The sequence below is a fragment of the Arachis stenosperma genome, chromosome 10, assembly GCF_014773155.1.
Source record: "Arachis stenosperma cultivar V10309 chromosome 10, arast.V10309.gnm1.PFL2, whole genome shotgun sequence".
In the NCBI taxonomy this organism is placed as follows: Eukaryota; Viridiplantae; Streptophyta; class Magnoliopsida; order Fabales; family Fabaceae; genus Arachis; species Arachis stenosperma.
Window position 1 is genome coordinate 40,886,108 of NC_080386.1, and position 16,345 is coordinate 40,902,452.

Sequence of the window (16,345 nt, forward strand, 5' to 3'; positions counted from 1 at the left end):
ACTTAAAGTGGCCTTAGATAGATCAGAGACTATGTTTGCTAAGCTAGAGGAGCTCTGCTCAGAATGCTCTGTCTGTTGCTGAGAAGATGATGGAAAAGGCTTGTTATTGCTAAGCCTGTTTCTTCCACCATTATTAAAGCCTTGTTGGGGCTTTTGTTGATCCCTCCATGAGAAATTTGGATGATTTCTCCATGAGGAGTTATAGGTGTTCCCATAGAGTTCACCTATGTAATTCACCTCTGCCATTGCAGGGTTTTTAGGATCATAAACTTCTTCTTCATAAGATGCCTCTTTAGTACTGTTGGATACATTTTGCCATCCATTCAGACTTTGAGAAATCATGTTGACTTGCTGAGTCAACATTTTGTTCTGAGCCAATATGGCATTCAGAGCATCAATTTTAAGAACTTCCTTCCTCTGAGGCATCCTATTACTCACAGAATTCATCTCAGAGGTGTACATGAATTGGTTATTTGCAACCATGTCAATGAGTTCTTTAGCTTCTGCAGGCATTTTCTTTAGGTGAATGGATCCACCTGCAGAATGGTCCTGTGACATCTTAGAGAACTCAGATAGACCATAATAGAATATATCCAAAATGGTCCACTTTGAAAGCATGTCAGAAGGACACCTTTTGGTCATCTGCTTGTATCTTTCCCAAGCTTCATAGAGGGATTCACCATCTTTTTATTTGAAGGTATGAACATCCACTCTAAGCTTGCTCAGCTTTTGAGAGTCTAACCATGTTCTAACCCTGTCTTTTACAGCAAAAGGGAAAAGCATGAGCCTGTAGACTTCAGGATCTACTCCATTAGTCTTAACAGTCTCACAGATCTGCAAGAATTCAGTTAAAAACTGATAGGAATCTTCTGATGAAAGTCCATGGAACTTGTAGTTCTGTTGCGTTAGAGTAACTAGTTGAGGTTTCAGCTCAAAATTGTTTGCTCCAATGGCAGAGATTGAGATGCTTCTTCTATCAAACTTGGAAGTGGGTGTAGTATAGTCACCAAGCATCCTCCTTGCATTATTATTTTCGGCTGCCATCTCCTCTTCTTTTTCGAAAGTTTCTGTAAGGTTGTCTCTGGATTGTTGTAATTTAGCTTCTCTTAGTTTCCTCTTCAGAGTCCTTTCAGGTTCAGGATCTGCTTCAACAAGAATTTTCTTGTCCTTGCTCCTGCTCATATGAAAAAGAAGGGAACAGAAAATAATAATAGGGATCCTCTTTACCATAGTAGAGAGATTCCTTTATGTTAGTAGAAGAAGAAAAGAATAGAAGAAGGAAAAAAGGAAAATTCGAACTCAGAGAGGAAGAGTGGGTTCAAATTTTAAGATGAAGAGAAGTATTAGTAAATGAATAAATAAATAGAAAGATATGAGAGAGGGAGAAATTCGAAAATAAATTTTGAAAAAGGGTTAGTGATTTTCGAAAATTAAGAGAAGAGAAACAATTAAAATTAAAATTTGAAACAATTAGTTAATTAAAAGAACTTTGAAAAAGAGGGAGGTAATTTTCGAAAATTGGAGAGGGGAAAGTAGTTAGGTGGTTTTGAAAAAGATAAGAAATAAACAAAAAGTTAATTAGTTAGTTGAAAAAGATTTGAAAATCAATTTTGAAAAGATAAGAAGTTAGAAAAGATATTTTGAAATCAAATTTTTGAAAAAGATACGATTTGAAAAAGATATTTTTAAAAAGATATGATTGAAAAAGATATTTTGAAAAAGATTAATTTTTAAAATTAAAATTGATTACTTGACTAACAAGAAACTAAAATATATGATTCTAGAATTTAAAGACTGAACCTTTCTTAACAAGAAAGTAACAAACTTCAAATTTTTTTTGAATCAATCACATTAATTGTTAGTAAAGTTTTCGAAATTTTGAAATAAAGATAAGAAAAAGATTTTGAAAAATAATTTTAAATTTCGAAAATTATAAAACAAAAATGAAAAAGATTTGATTTTTTGAAAAAGATTTTGAAAAGATAGGATTTTTAAAATTGAAAATTTGACTTGACTTATAAGAAATAACTAAGTTTTAAAAATTTTTGACTAAGTTAACTCAAATTTTCAAAATTTTGAGAGAAATAAGGGGAAGATATTTTTTTGAATTTTTAATGATGAGAGAGAAAAACATAAAAATGACTCACAACATGAAAATTATGAATCAAAACACAAGATGCATGCAAGAACACTATGAATGTCAAGATGAACACCAAGAACACTTTGAAAATCAAGATGAACATCAAGACTTATTTTTGAATATTTTCAAGAAAAGAAAAACATGCAAGACACCGAACTTAGAAATCTTTAATGCTTAGACACTATGAATGCAAGAATGCACATGAAAAACAACAAAAGATACAAAACAAGAAAATATGAAGATCAAACAAGAAGACTTACCAAGAACAACTTGAAGATCATGAAGAACACATGCATGAATTTTCGAAAAATGCAAAGGTTTTTAAAACATGAAATTGACACCAAACTTAAAAACTGACTATAGACTCAAACAAGAAACACAATATTTTTTATTTTTATGATTTTATAAAAAAAATTTTTTGGATTTTTTTTTGAAAATTAATTTTGGAAAGAAAAAACGAAAAAGAAGAAAAGTTTTGAAAATTTTTTGAAAACTTTTTGAAAAGAAAATTACCTAATCTGAGCAACAAGATGAACCGTCAGTTATTCAAACTCAAACAATCCTCGGAATACCACAGTCAAGGTTTATACTTTCCGGATTCTCAAGAATGGCCGCCAAAGGGTTCTAGCTTATACCACGAAGATTCTGGTTAAGGAACCCAAGAGATATGCGCTCGGTCTAAGGTAGAATGGAAGTGGTTGTCAGTCACGCGTTCATAAGGATGGATGATGATGAGTGTCACGGATCATCACATCCATCAGGTTGAAGTGCAACGAATATCTTCGAACAAGAATAAGCTGAATTGAATAGAAAATAGTAGTAATTGCATTCAAACTCGAGGTATAGCAGATCTCCACACCCTTAATCTATGGTGTGTAGAAACTCCACCGTTGAAAATACATAAGTGATGGTCCAGGCATGGCCGAATGGCCAGCCTCCACAAAAGACATATTAATTCGAAAATAGGGCCAAGGACCTCTAGTACAATAGTAAAAAATTCTATTTATACTAAACTAGCTACTAGGGTTTACAGAAATAAGTCTTAGTGCAGAAATCCACTTCCGGGGCCTACTTTGGTGTGTGCTTGGGCTGAGCTTGAGCTTTACACGTGCAGAGGCTTCTCTTGGAGTTAAACGCCAAGTTGTATCGTGTTTTTGGCGTTTAACTCTGGTTTGTGACGTGTTTCTGGCGTTTTACTCAAGAATGCAGCATGGAACTGGCGTTGAACGCCAGTTTGCGTCGTCTAAACTCGAATAAAGTATAGACTATTATATATTTCTGGAAAGCTCTAGATGTCTACTTTCAATCGCCGTTGAGAGCGCGTAATTTGGAGTTCTGTAGCTTCAGAAAATCCATTTCGAGTGCAGGGAGGTCAGAATCCAACAGCATCAGCAGTCCTTTGTCAGCCTGGATCAGAGTTTGGCTCAGGTCCCTCAATTTCAGCCAGAAAATACCTAAAATCACAGAAAAACACATAAACTCATAGTAAAGTAAAAAATGTGAATTTTTCATGAAAACTAATAAAAACATCCCTAAAAGTAGCTAGATCCTACTAAAAACTACCTAAAAACAAAGCCAAAAAGTGTATAAATTATCCGCTCATCAATCAACCCAGTCATCTACTCAGGGACCAAGATCGTCACATCGAGCAAGTCCTACATGTCCAATATGGGCTGGTAGTCCGAATGCTATCCGAGATCACTAGGGCTGAATGGTAGATGGAACTGGGTACCGACATCCCCATGCACTGCCCGCTGCTAATGTTGGCTAGTCCCAACCTCTGGAACTTCAGCCTGGTGGCTAGAACCGGCGTCAGAGTGATGTAACCCAGGGGGTTGGAGGGACAGGTATGCCCACCAACTCCCTCTGGCCAACTACCTGGGGGGTTGACTGGGTCCCTGTCCCAGTGAAGCTCATCTCCCTGCTCCCTCCCTCCACCTCCACCATGTCTACCTCTGCCTCTTGCTCTCCCCCGTTCCCTACCTCTCCCTCTCCCAACAAGAAGTCGCAGCTCAGGGAGGTGACTATCCTCAGGCTGATGTAACTCTGGAGCAGGTGGATGGTATAGAGGCAAGTCTTCTGGCACTACCCCCACCGGCACTAGGTGTTGGTCACCCTGACCAAATAACTCCGTGTGTGCCTATTAAAGGTACCAAGTCATATACGGTAGTGAAGGACGTATGTGTATATGATGATGGATGTGCAGACAATGGTCGGCCTGATGATCCCATAAATCATGCCATCCCACCAGCAAGTGCGGGAACCACTTACCGCTTCCAAATCGACCATCATACCGTGCATGCTGTCGATGTCTAATGGCTCGGTCGGGATGTGTTGTAGGCCACCAAACTGCCGCACAACTCGGTCCACCTGATGCCACTCAACAATGGCAAAGTAGAGCAGCGGGCAGACAACAGCCGCCATGTGGACAGCCTCAGCAATCGCATGCGAAACTAGAGCCTCCAACTGTGGGTCTGCGTATGGTGTCCACTCAACCTATTTTCAAGACACAATTTGGTGTTATTATTGAATTTTCATATGCAAAAAACATTATATAAATTGAACTGGGTATGCATAAATATCTATGACCTATGGCAAGCATGCCAATGCCGTTCAGGACACGCCTGTAATGCCTAAGGCGCCCCTCACCTCTGTCATTGTCCGGTCTGTGCTGAACCCACCTACAATTCTGCGGCAGAGGTAACATCACAACTCAATTATATTATATTAAACACTTAATTTAGTAAATAAACAGAGGACTAATGCAGAAAATAAAAAAATTATACCTTTCAACAAGCAGAAACCGATGGGTATCAAATCCATCCGGACGTAGCAGGGGAATACGGTGGTAGGCACATGACAATAGCAGACTAACGCAACCACCCAGGTTGCGCACACCATGCTCCATGGCGCGGCATATCTGGCGGTACATCCAAGCCAATACAACCGATCCCCACGACAACCTCCCACATACATCGAGGTCCTCCAGCAGGGGAGCCACCTGATATGCACCCGAGGGTCAGATACATCTGGGAATAGAATACCCCCTATCAACTTCATAATGTAGCCTTTCGTTTACCTCAAGAGGCGCTCCTCAGTGGCGTCTTTCTCCAACTCTCAGCAGACAGTGTTCAGGAACCAAGTTAGCTTGACAGTCCACTTCGTCTGTGATTGTTTGTCCTCTGCACCAGGCACAACACCCAGTAACTACTGACAAAAGTCCTCAATGGTCTGTCCCTGGTGGTGCTGCTCTCAACTACCTATGCATCCGCTCATAGGATCACCATCGATCCTGAGTCCCAGCTGATACGCCACATCATGCAGCGTGATGGTCATCTTCCCACATGCTAAATGAAAGGTGTGGGACTCAGGCCTCCACCTCTCTAATAATGCCGAGACGAGTGGCCAGTCATGCTCGAACTCAACCAAGTAGGCCACATACTCAAACCCGGCTCGTCTGAGATATGGCCTAATGGTGTACGAAATTGTAAATCACACTTTTCACAATTCGTACCACTAACCAGCAAGTGCACTGGGTCGTCCAAGTAATACCTTACGTGAGTAAGGGTTGATCCCACGGAGATTGTTGGCTTGAAGCAAGCTATGGTTATCTTGTAACTCTTAGTCAGGATATCAATTATAATTATCAGTTGACTTGTAAATGAACAAGAGAGCATGGATTAAATAATACTTGTTATGCAGTAATGGAGAATATGTTGGAGTTTTGGAGATGCTTTGTCTTCTGAATCTCTGCTTTCCCCCTGTTTTCTTCTTCACGCACGCAAGGTTTTTCCTATGGCAAGCTGTGTGTTGGAGGATCACCGTTGTCAATGGCTAACATCCATCCTCTCAGTGAAATTGGTCCAGGTGCGCTGTCACCGCACGGCTAATCATCTGTCGGTTCTCACTCATGCTGGAATAGGATCTATTGATCCTTTTGCGTCTGTCGCTATGCCCAACCCTTGTGAGTTTGAAGCTCGTCACAGTCATTCAATCTCTGAATCCTACTCGGAATACCGCAGACAAGGTTTAGACTTTCTGAATTCTTAAGAATGCTGCCAATGGATTCTAGCTTATACCACGAATATTTTGATTAATGAATCCAAGAGATACTCATTCAATTGAAGGTAGAACGGAGGTGGTTGTCAGGCACTCGTTCATAGATTGAGAATGGTGATGAGTGTCACGGATCATCACATTCATCATATTGAAGTGCGAATGAACATCTTAGATAGAAACAAGCGTGTTTGAATAGAAAACAAAAATAATTGCATTAATTCATCGAGATGCTGCAGAGCTCCTCACCCCCAACAATGGAGTTTAAAGACTCATGCCATCAAAAAGTACAAAGTTCAGATCTAAAATGTCAGAGGTACAAAATAAATCTCTAAAAGTTGTTTAATACTAAACTAGTAACCTAGGTTTACAAAAAATGAGTAAACTAAGATAGATAGTGCAGAAATCCACTTCTGGGGCCCACTTAGTGTGTGCTGGGGCTGAGACTTGAGCTTTTCACGTGCCTGGGCTGTTTTTGGAGTTAAACAACAGGTTGTAACCTATTTTGGGCATTTAACGCCAACTGGTAACCTGTTTCTGGCGTTTAACGCCAGAATGGAACATGGAACTGGCGTTAAATGCCAGTTTACGTCGTTTATCTTCGAGCAAAGTATGGACTATTATATATTGCTGGAAAGCCCTGGATGTCTACTTTCCAACCCAATTGAGATCTCGCCAATTGGACTTCTGTATCTCTAAAAAAGTCCATTCCGAGTGCAGGGAGGTCAGAATCTAACAACATCAGCAGTCCTTTTTTAGCCTGAATCAGATTTTTGCTCAGCTCCCTCAATTTCAGCCAGAAAATACATGAAATAACAGAAAACACACAAACTCATAGTAAAATCCAGAAATATGAATTTTGCCTAAAAACTAATAAAAATATACTAAAAACTAACTAAAACATACTAAAAACTACAAGAAATTACCCCCAAAAGCGTATAAAATATCCGCTCATCACAACACCAAACTTAAACTGTTGCTTGTCCCCAAGCAACTAGATAAATAAAATAGGATAAAAAGAAATCAAGAAGCAATAATATCTCAGGGTTTTAAGTGAAGCTCAGATTCGCGGGACTAGTAGCTTTTTGCTTCCGAACAGTTTTAGCTCAGATTATAATTCAGAATGATTGACATCCATAGGAACTCAGAATTCAGATAGCGTTATTGAATCTCCTAGTTTAGTATGTTGATTCTTGAACACAGTTACTTTATGAGTATTGGCCGTGGCCCTAAGCACTTTGTTTTCCAGTATTACCACCGGATACATAAATGCCACAGACACATAAATGGGTGAACCTTTTCAGATTGTGACTTAGCTTTGCTAAAGTCCCCAATTAAAGGTGTCCAGAGTTCTTAAGCACACTCTTTTGCTTTGGATCACGACTTTAACCACTCAGTCTCCAGATTTTTACCTGGACCTTCATGACACAAGCACATGGTTGGGGACAGCTTGATTTAGCCGCTTAGGCCAGGATTTTATTCCTTTAGGCCCTCCTTTCCATTGATGCTCAAAGCCTTGGATCCTTTTTGGCCCTTGCCTTTTGGTTTAAAGGGCTATTGGCTTTTTCTACTTCTCCTTTTTTTTTTCACTACTTTTTCTTGCTTCAAGAATCAATTTCATGATTTTTCAGATCATCAATAACATTTCTCTTGTTCATCATTCTTTCAAGAGCCAACAATTTTAACATTCATAAAATTCAATATAAAAAATATGCACTGTTCAGACATTCATTCAGAAGACAAAAAGTATTGCCACCACATATAAATAATTAGAATTTTCCTTATTAAAAACTCAAAAAATATTGCCCCCTTATTCTAAAAATCTGCTATTTTATTCATGTTTGATGATGATGAGAAAAATAAATTATAGCTTAATTGGAGATAAAATTAAAATAAAGATACTAATTATTACTACTTATATATAAATTCTAAGGTAAATTCCTAATAAGAACAATTATCACAGAGTTAAGGCTAAGATTAGGACTCAACAACCTTTATTTTGGGAGGTGGATGCTCCTTTAGTCTGTAGTGTGCTTGGCCCTTCAAGAGATAGCTTCTGACGCTTTAGTTCCTTCAGTTCACGCCCTTATTTGTTCTCATCATTCTCCTATTAAAGGAGTCTAGGTCATCTTGCAGTTGAAGTAGCTTGAAGATCTCTCTTATTTTGTCAGGATGGAGGTGAACAATCTTCCCTCTGACCGGAGTTCGATAGTCATAGAAGGCGGTTCCAGCTATTCTCTGCCTGTCTGTTTGCCACAAATTAGAATAGAATTCCTGAACCATGTTTCTTCACACCTTTGTTTCAAGATTAGCTAGGATTTCCCAGCTCCTGTTTCGAATTTGCTCTTGGATCTCCAGATATTCATCTTCTTTCAGATCAAATTTAACTTCCGGGATCACTAACCTAAGACCTATTATTTTGTAGTAATGGTCTGAATGTTCTTTGGTTAAGAACTTCCCTTGATTCCAAAGTGGTTTTGGAATATTCTCTTGCTTGCCTCTTGGAGTGGTTTGTTTTCCCTTAGGAGCCATGATCTTAGTGGGTATTGGTTTAGTGATCACGGATAAACACACCAAACTTAGAGGTTTGCTTGTCCTCACGCAAAAGAAAGGAAAGAAAAGGGATATGAGGAGAGCCAAGTCTGAATTGTGGAGGTGGGGGGGGGGAGGCCGAACTAGGATTTAAAGGGAAGGGGTAGGTTTTTGAAAATTTTGAAGAAGATATGATAGAAGATATGATTTATAAAAGATAAGTATGATAGAAAAAAGATGCACTTTAAAATTTAAAAGATATGAATAATATGAAAGATATTTGAAAAAGATAGATTTGTTTTGAAAAAGATATTGTGAAGATTTGAAAAAGATATTGATGAGTTGTAAGGATTTGAGAGGGAAAATAGATAGATTTGTTTTGAAAAAGATTTGAAAAGAAGTTGAAGAGGATTTAAAAAAAGATTTATGTTTAGAATAAAGATACATTTGATATCTTTGAAAAAGGATTTGAAAAATTAGTATTTGTAATATGTTTATGCAAGAAATTATGGATGGAAACATGAAAATTTGAAAAAAATCAAGTTGGGAACAAAAACTTCCTCCCTTCCACAATCCTGGCGTTAAACGCCCAACTGCTGCATGTTTTGGGCGTTTAACGCCCAGTTGGTGCTTGGTCTGGGCGTTTAACACCCAGTTGTTGCTTCTAGCTGGCGTTAAACGCCAGAAACTCCTTTATCACTAGGCATTTTTCTGAATGCCCAGGACGTTGTAAATCTGGCGTTAAACACCCAGAAGCTGCTTCTTTCTGGCGTTTAACACCCAGATGGCTATCTCTACTGGCGTTAAATGCCCAGTAGATGCTTCTTTTGGGCGTTTAACGCCCAAAACAGCTCTTACTGGCTTTTTCACACCAGTGAGCTTCTTTTTGCTGTTTTATCCTCTGAATCCTGCTGTAACTCTATGAATTCATGCAATTGCTATTTTACCTTGAAGATAATTAATATGAACCTATAAAATTATCATTTAATTAACAAATAAGCTTTGTTAATGGCTGGGTTGCCTCCCAGCAAGCGCTTCTTTATTGTCTTTAGCTGGACTATTACTGAGCTTTAATCAAGTCTCAGTTTTGAGCATTCTTGCTCAAAATTGCTTTCAAGATAATGTTTGACTCTCTGTCCATTAACAATGAACTTTTTGTCAGAATCATTATCCTGAAGCTCTATGTATCCATATGGTGACACACTTGTAATCACATATGGTCCTCTCCACCGGGATTTTAATTTCCCGGGGAATAATCTGAGCCTAGAATTAAACAGCAGAACTTTCTGCTCTGGCTCAAAGACTCTGGATGACAGCTTCTTATCATGCCATCTTTTTGCTTTCTCTTTGTAAATTTTTGCATTTTTGAAAGCATTGAGTCTGAATTCCTCTAGCTCATTTAACTGGAGTAATCTTTTCTCTCCAGCTAACTTGGCATCAAGGTTTAGGAATCTGGTTGCCCAGTAGGCCTTGTGTTCCAATTCCGCTGGCAAGTGACAGGCTTTTCCATACACGAGATGGTATGGAGAGGTCCCTATAGGAGTCTTAAGTGCTGTTATGTATGCCCACAGAGCATCATCCAAGCTTCTTGCCCAATCCCTTCTACGGTTAATCACAGTCCGTTCCAGGATTCTTTTAAGTTCTCTATTAGAGACTTCAGCTTACCCATTTGTCTGTGGATGATATGGAGTTGCCACTCTGTGGCTAACTCCATATCGAACCATAGCAGAGTAAAGCTGTTTATTGTAGAAATGAGCGCCCCCATCACTGATTAGTACTTTGGGGACACCAAATCTGTTGAATATGTGTTTCTGGAAGAATTTTAGCACTGTCTTAGTATCATTAGTGGGTGTTGCAATAGCTTTTACCCATTTGGATACATAATCCACTGCCACCAGAATATAAGTGTTTGAGTATGATGGTGGAAAAGGCCCCATGAAGTCAATACCCCAGACATCAAATAACTCAATCTCCAAGATCCCTTGTTGAGGCATGGCATAACCGTGAGGCAGATTGCCAGATCTTTGGCAACTGTCACAATTACGTACAAACTCTCGGGAGTCTTTATAGAGAGTAGGCCAGTAGAAGCCACATTAGAGAACTCGTGTGGCTGTTCACTCACTTCCAAAATGTCCTCCATTCTGTGATCCATGGCAATGCCAGAGGATCTTTTGTGCTTCTTCTTTAGGCACACATCTACGAATTACTCCGTCTGCACATCTCTTGAAGAGATATGGTTCATCCCATAGATAGTACTTTGCATCCGAGATCAATTTCTTTGATTGCTGCCTACTATATGATGATTAGATTTTTGATGGTTTAGAATTTCACAAATGAATTCTCGTTGCAAGTATAGTTCCTAAACCAAGCAATAATCCTTTCATACAAAAGATTGTTTGTCACAAGTAACAAACCCCTAAATTTATAAACCGAAGTATTGAACCTCGGGTCGTTCTCCCTAGGAATTGTAATGAAGTGTCTTGTTATTGGTTGTGAGTTATATTTGGGGTTTTTAAGATTTTAGACAAGAATTATAAATGGCAAGGAAATAAACTAACAACTAACAAAGCTCTTGGTAAGATATGAGAATTAGAAGTCCTATCCTAGTTATCCTCTTCAATTGTGACAACAAATTGTCCATTGCTCCCACTTAGTTAACCTCTAACCATAGAGGAAAGTCAAGTGGATGAATCAATTTGATTCCTCAAGTCCTAATCAACTCCTAAAGGAGAAACTAGCTTTAGAGGCATTCAAATCAATTAGCAACTTCTAATTATCAATCAACAAAGGAATTAGATAACTCAAGAGTCACTAATTACTCTACCTAGGCCAAGAGGAACAAAATCTATACTAAAATCTAACCAAGCATTTCATCAAACACTTGGAAGGTACAAAAGAAAAGCAAAGCAAATTGACAATAAGAATAGAATCTAACAACAATTATTACAAGGAATTAACAACAATCAAAAGAAACACAATTATTATGAATTACCTTGAATTGAATGGAAAGAAAATAGAAGAGACAAGAGTAGATCTACAACAAAACATAGAAACAACATAAAGGAGATTACAGCAAAAGAATATAGGAAGATGAATGTAACAACAAAGAATTGAGAAGTAGAAGTAGAAGAAAGCATGAATTTAAATCTAGATCTAAGAACTAAACCTAATCCTAATCCTAATTCTAGAGAGAAGTAAGAGCTTCTCTCTCCAAAACTAACTCTAAACTAATCCTAATGAGTGTGAATGAATGGAATCCCCCTTTGCTCTTCAATCTTTGGCTTTAAATAGCATTTTTGGCACCAAAGTTGCTTGAGATTGGGCCCCACACCCTTTGAGAATTCGTTAGGTGCGAATTCACTTAAAAATCAAGAATCAGTATCGATGCGTACGCGCACAGAATGCGTACGTGTCCATGGGCCATTTCGCAGAGTGCGCGTAAGCGCCAGGTGCGCGCGCGCGTCCATGGGCGAGTTCAATTCTTTAGCTTTTCATGATTTCTCCACGTTGCATGCTTTCCTCCTTACTCCTTTGATCCATTCCTAGCCTTTTCAATCTGAAATCACTAACAAACACATCAAAGCATCTAGTGGAATCAAAGAGAGATTAAAATCATCAAGTTAAAGGCCAAAAAAGCATGTTTTCACATCTAAGCACAATTAAAGAGACAATCACAAAATCATGCTAATTCATTGAATAAATGTGGGTAAAAGGTATTAAACTCTCCTAAAATCAATACAAGATAAACCCTACAAATGGGGTTTATCAACCTCTTCACACTTAAACCAAGCATGTCCTCATTCTTAAACCAAGAATGAAGTAAAGGTATGGCATTTATTCAATGGAACTAAACTATGTGTAACCTATCTAAATACAACTATCTAAATGAATGCAATTGCTTGGTCAAAATGAATCAATTCCCAAGAAGCATATATGCACAAGGGCCAAAGGTATTAACAACCATGCCAAACCACAATTGAATTGAGCTATTAAATATTTTTACAAACTTGCATGAAAAGGGACACTTATAGGTGGAAACATGTAATTTAGCAATCGAACCCTCACCGGTAGTGTTTGCACTCTATTCGCTCAAGTGTTTAGGGTTGATTCAGTCAATTCTCCTCTATTTCATGCTTTCTAAGATTTGTTCTTCTTCTAACAATCAACATATATTTCATGCATGCATACTGGTGCACGAAATTGTGATCATCAATGGCGCCATCAACATGGTACGCTCAATTGCAATCTCAACTCTTTATCACAACTTCGCACAACCAACCAGCAAGTGCACTGGGTCGTCTAAGTAATAAACCTTACGCGAGTAAGGGTCGATCCCACGGAGATTGTTGGTATGAAGCAGGCTATGGTCATCTTGTAAATCTCAGTCAGGCGGATTCAAATGGTTATGGAGGATTAATGATTAAAAGATAAATAAAACATAAGATAAAGATAGAGATACTTATGTAATTCATTGGTGAGAATTTCAGATAAGCGTATGGAGATGCTTTGTCCCTTCCGTCTCTCTGCTTTCCAACTGTCTTCATCCAATCCTTCTTACTCCTTTCCATGGCAAGCTGTATGTTGGGCATCACCGTTGTCAGTGGCTACAGTCCCGTCCTCTCAGTGAAAATGTTCAACGCGTTCTGTCACAGCACGGCTAATCATCTGTCGGTTCTCAATCAGGTTGGAATAGAATCCAGTGATTCTTTTGTGTCTGTCACTAATGCCCAGCCTTCAGGAGTTTGAAGCTCGTCACAGTCATTCAATCCTTGAATCCTACCTAGAATACCACAGACAAGGTTTAGACCTTCCGGATTTTCTTGAATGCCGTCATCAATTCTAGCTTATACCACGAAGATTCCGATTAAGGGATCCAAGAGATATCCACTCAATCTAAGGTAGAACGGATGTGGTTGTCAGGCACACGTTCATAGGTGAGAATGATGATGAGTGTCACGGATCATCACATTCATCAAGTTGAGGAACAAGTGATATCTTAGAACAAGAATAAGCCGAATTGAATAGAAGAACAATAGTAATTACATTGATACTCGAGGTACAGCAGAGCTCCACACCTTAATCTATGGCGTGTAGAAACTCCACCGTTGAAAATACATAAGAACAAGGTCTAGGCATGGCTGAATGGCCAGCCTCCCAAAGAGGGTTCAATCATAAAAATATGATCCCAAAGACTCAAAAGATTGAAAGACTCTCATGATCTAAGAACTAGACGTCCAAAGATGAAAATACAATACCAATTCTGGCGTTAAACGCCGGGATGGTGCCCATTTCTGGCGTTTAACGCCAGCTTCTTGCCCATTCCTGGTGTTAAACGCCAGTCTGGTGCCCATTTCTGGCGTTAAATGCCCAGAATGGTGCCAGACTGGGCGTTAAACGCCCATTTGCTGCCCTTACTGGCGTTTAAACGCCAGCAAGCTTTTCCTCTAGGGTGTGCTATTTTTCTTTCTATTTTTTATTCTATTTCTGCTTTTTCAATTGATTTTGTGACTCCACATGATCATCAACCTACAGAAAACATAATATAACAAAGGAAAATAGACAAATATAACATTGGGTTGCCTCCCAACAAGCGCTTCTTTAATGTCAGTAGCTTGACAGTGGGCTCTCATGGAGCCTCACAGACACTCAGAGCAATGTTGGAACCTCCCAACACCAAACTTAGAGTTGGAATGTGGGGGTTCAACACCAAACTTAGAAGTTGGTTGTGGCCTCCCAACACCAAACTTAGAGTTTGACTGTGGGGGCTCTGTTTGACTCTGTTTTGAGAGAAGCTCTTCATGTTTCCTCTCCATGGTTACAGAAGGATATCCTTGAGCCTTAAACACAAAGGATTCTTCATTCACTTGAATGATCAATTCTCCTCTGTCAACATCAATCACAGCCTTTGCTGTGGCTAGGAAGGGTCTGCCAAGGATGATGGATTCATCCATGCACTTCCCAGTCTCTAGGACTATGAAATCAGCAAGGATGTAATAATCTTCAATTTTTACCAGAACATCCTCTACAAGTCCATAAGTTTGTTTTCTTGAATTGTCTGCCATCTCTAGTGAGATTCTTGCAGCTTGTACCTCAAAGATCCCTAGCTTCTCCATTACAGAGAGAGGCATGAGGTTTATGCTTGACCCTAGGTCACACAGAGCCTTCTCAAAGGTCATGGTGCCTATGGTACAAGGTATTGAGAACTTCCCAGGGTCCTGCCTCTTTTGAGGTAATCTCTGCCTAGTCAAGTCATCCAGTTCTTTGGTGAGCAAAGGGGGTTCATCCTCCCAAGTCTCATTACCAAATAACTTGTCATTTAGCTTCATGATTGCTCCAAGGTATTTAGCAACTTGCTCTTCAGTGACATCTTCGTCCTTTTCAGAGGAAGAATACTCATCAGAGCTCATGAATGGCAGAAGTAAATCCAATAGAATCTCTATGGTCTCAGTGTGAGCCTCAGATTCCCATGGTTCCTCATTAGGGAACTCATTGGAGGCCAGTGGACGACCATTGAGGTTTCCTCAGTGGCGCTCACTGCCTCTTTCTCCTCTCCAAATTCGGCCATGTTGATGGCCTTACACTCTCCTTTTGGATTCTCTTCTGTATTGCTTGGAAGAGTACTAGGAGGGAGTTCAGTAACTCTCTTACTCAGCTGACCCACTTGTGCCTCCAAGTTTCTAATAGAGGACCTTGTTTCAGTCATGAAACTTTGAGTGGTTTTGATTAGATCAGAGACCATGGTTGCTAAGTCAGAGTGGCTCTGCTTAGAATTTTCTGTCTGTTGCTGAGAAGATGATGGAAAAGGCTTGCCATTGCTAAACCTGTTTCTTCCACCATTATTGTTGTTGAAACCTTGTTGAGGTCTCTGTTGATCCTTCCATGAGAGATTTGGATGATTTCTCCATGAAGGATTATAGGTGTTTCCATAGAGTTCTCCCATGTAATTCACCTCTTCCATTGATGGGTTCTCAGGATCATAAGCTTCTTCTTCAGATGAAGCGTCCTTAGTACTTCCTGGTGCAGCTTGCATTCCAGACAGACTTTGAGAAATCATGTTGACTTGCTGAGTCAATATTTTATTTTGAGCCAATATGGCATTCAGAGTATCAATCTCAAGAACTCCTTTCTTCTGATTCGTCCCATTGTTCACAGGATTCCTTTCAGAAGTGTACATGAATTGGTTATTTGCAACCATTTCAATGAGTTCTTGAGCTTCTGCAGGCGTCTTCTTCAGCATCACTGGTGCACAAAATTGTGATCATCAATGGCGCCATCAACATGGTACGCTCAATTGCAATCTCAACTCTTTATCACAACTTCGCACAACTAACCAGCAAGTGCACTGGGTCATCCAAGTAATAAACCTTACGCGAGTAAGGGTCGATCCCACGGAGATTGTTGGTATGAATCAAGCTATGGTCATCTTGTAAATCTCAGTCAGGCGGATTCAAATGGTTATGGAGGATTAATGATTAAAAGATAAATAAAACATAAGATAAAGATAGAGATACTTATGTAATTCATTGGTGAGAATTTCAGATAAGCGTATGGAGATGCTTTGTCCCTTCCGTCTCTCTGCTTTCCTACTGTCTTCATCCAATCCTTCTTACTCCTTTC

At 39.2% G+C, this 16,345-nt stretch overlaps 1 non-coding gene across 1 annotated transcript; it reads left to right on the forward strand.

The window, feature by feature from the left end:
- The first annotated feature begins 612 nt into the window (after positions 1-612).
- Positions 613-720, forward strand: LOC130958690 (small nucleolar RNA R71). The gene has a single exon (XR_009077799.1). It is a non-coding gene; the product is annotated as a small nucleolar RNA R71 (small nucleolar RNA).
- The last annotated feature ends 15,625 nt before the right edge of the window (positions 721-16,345 follow it).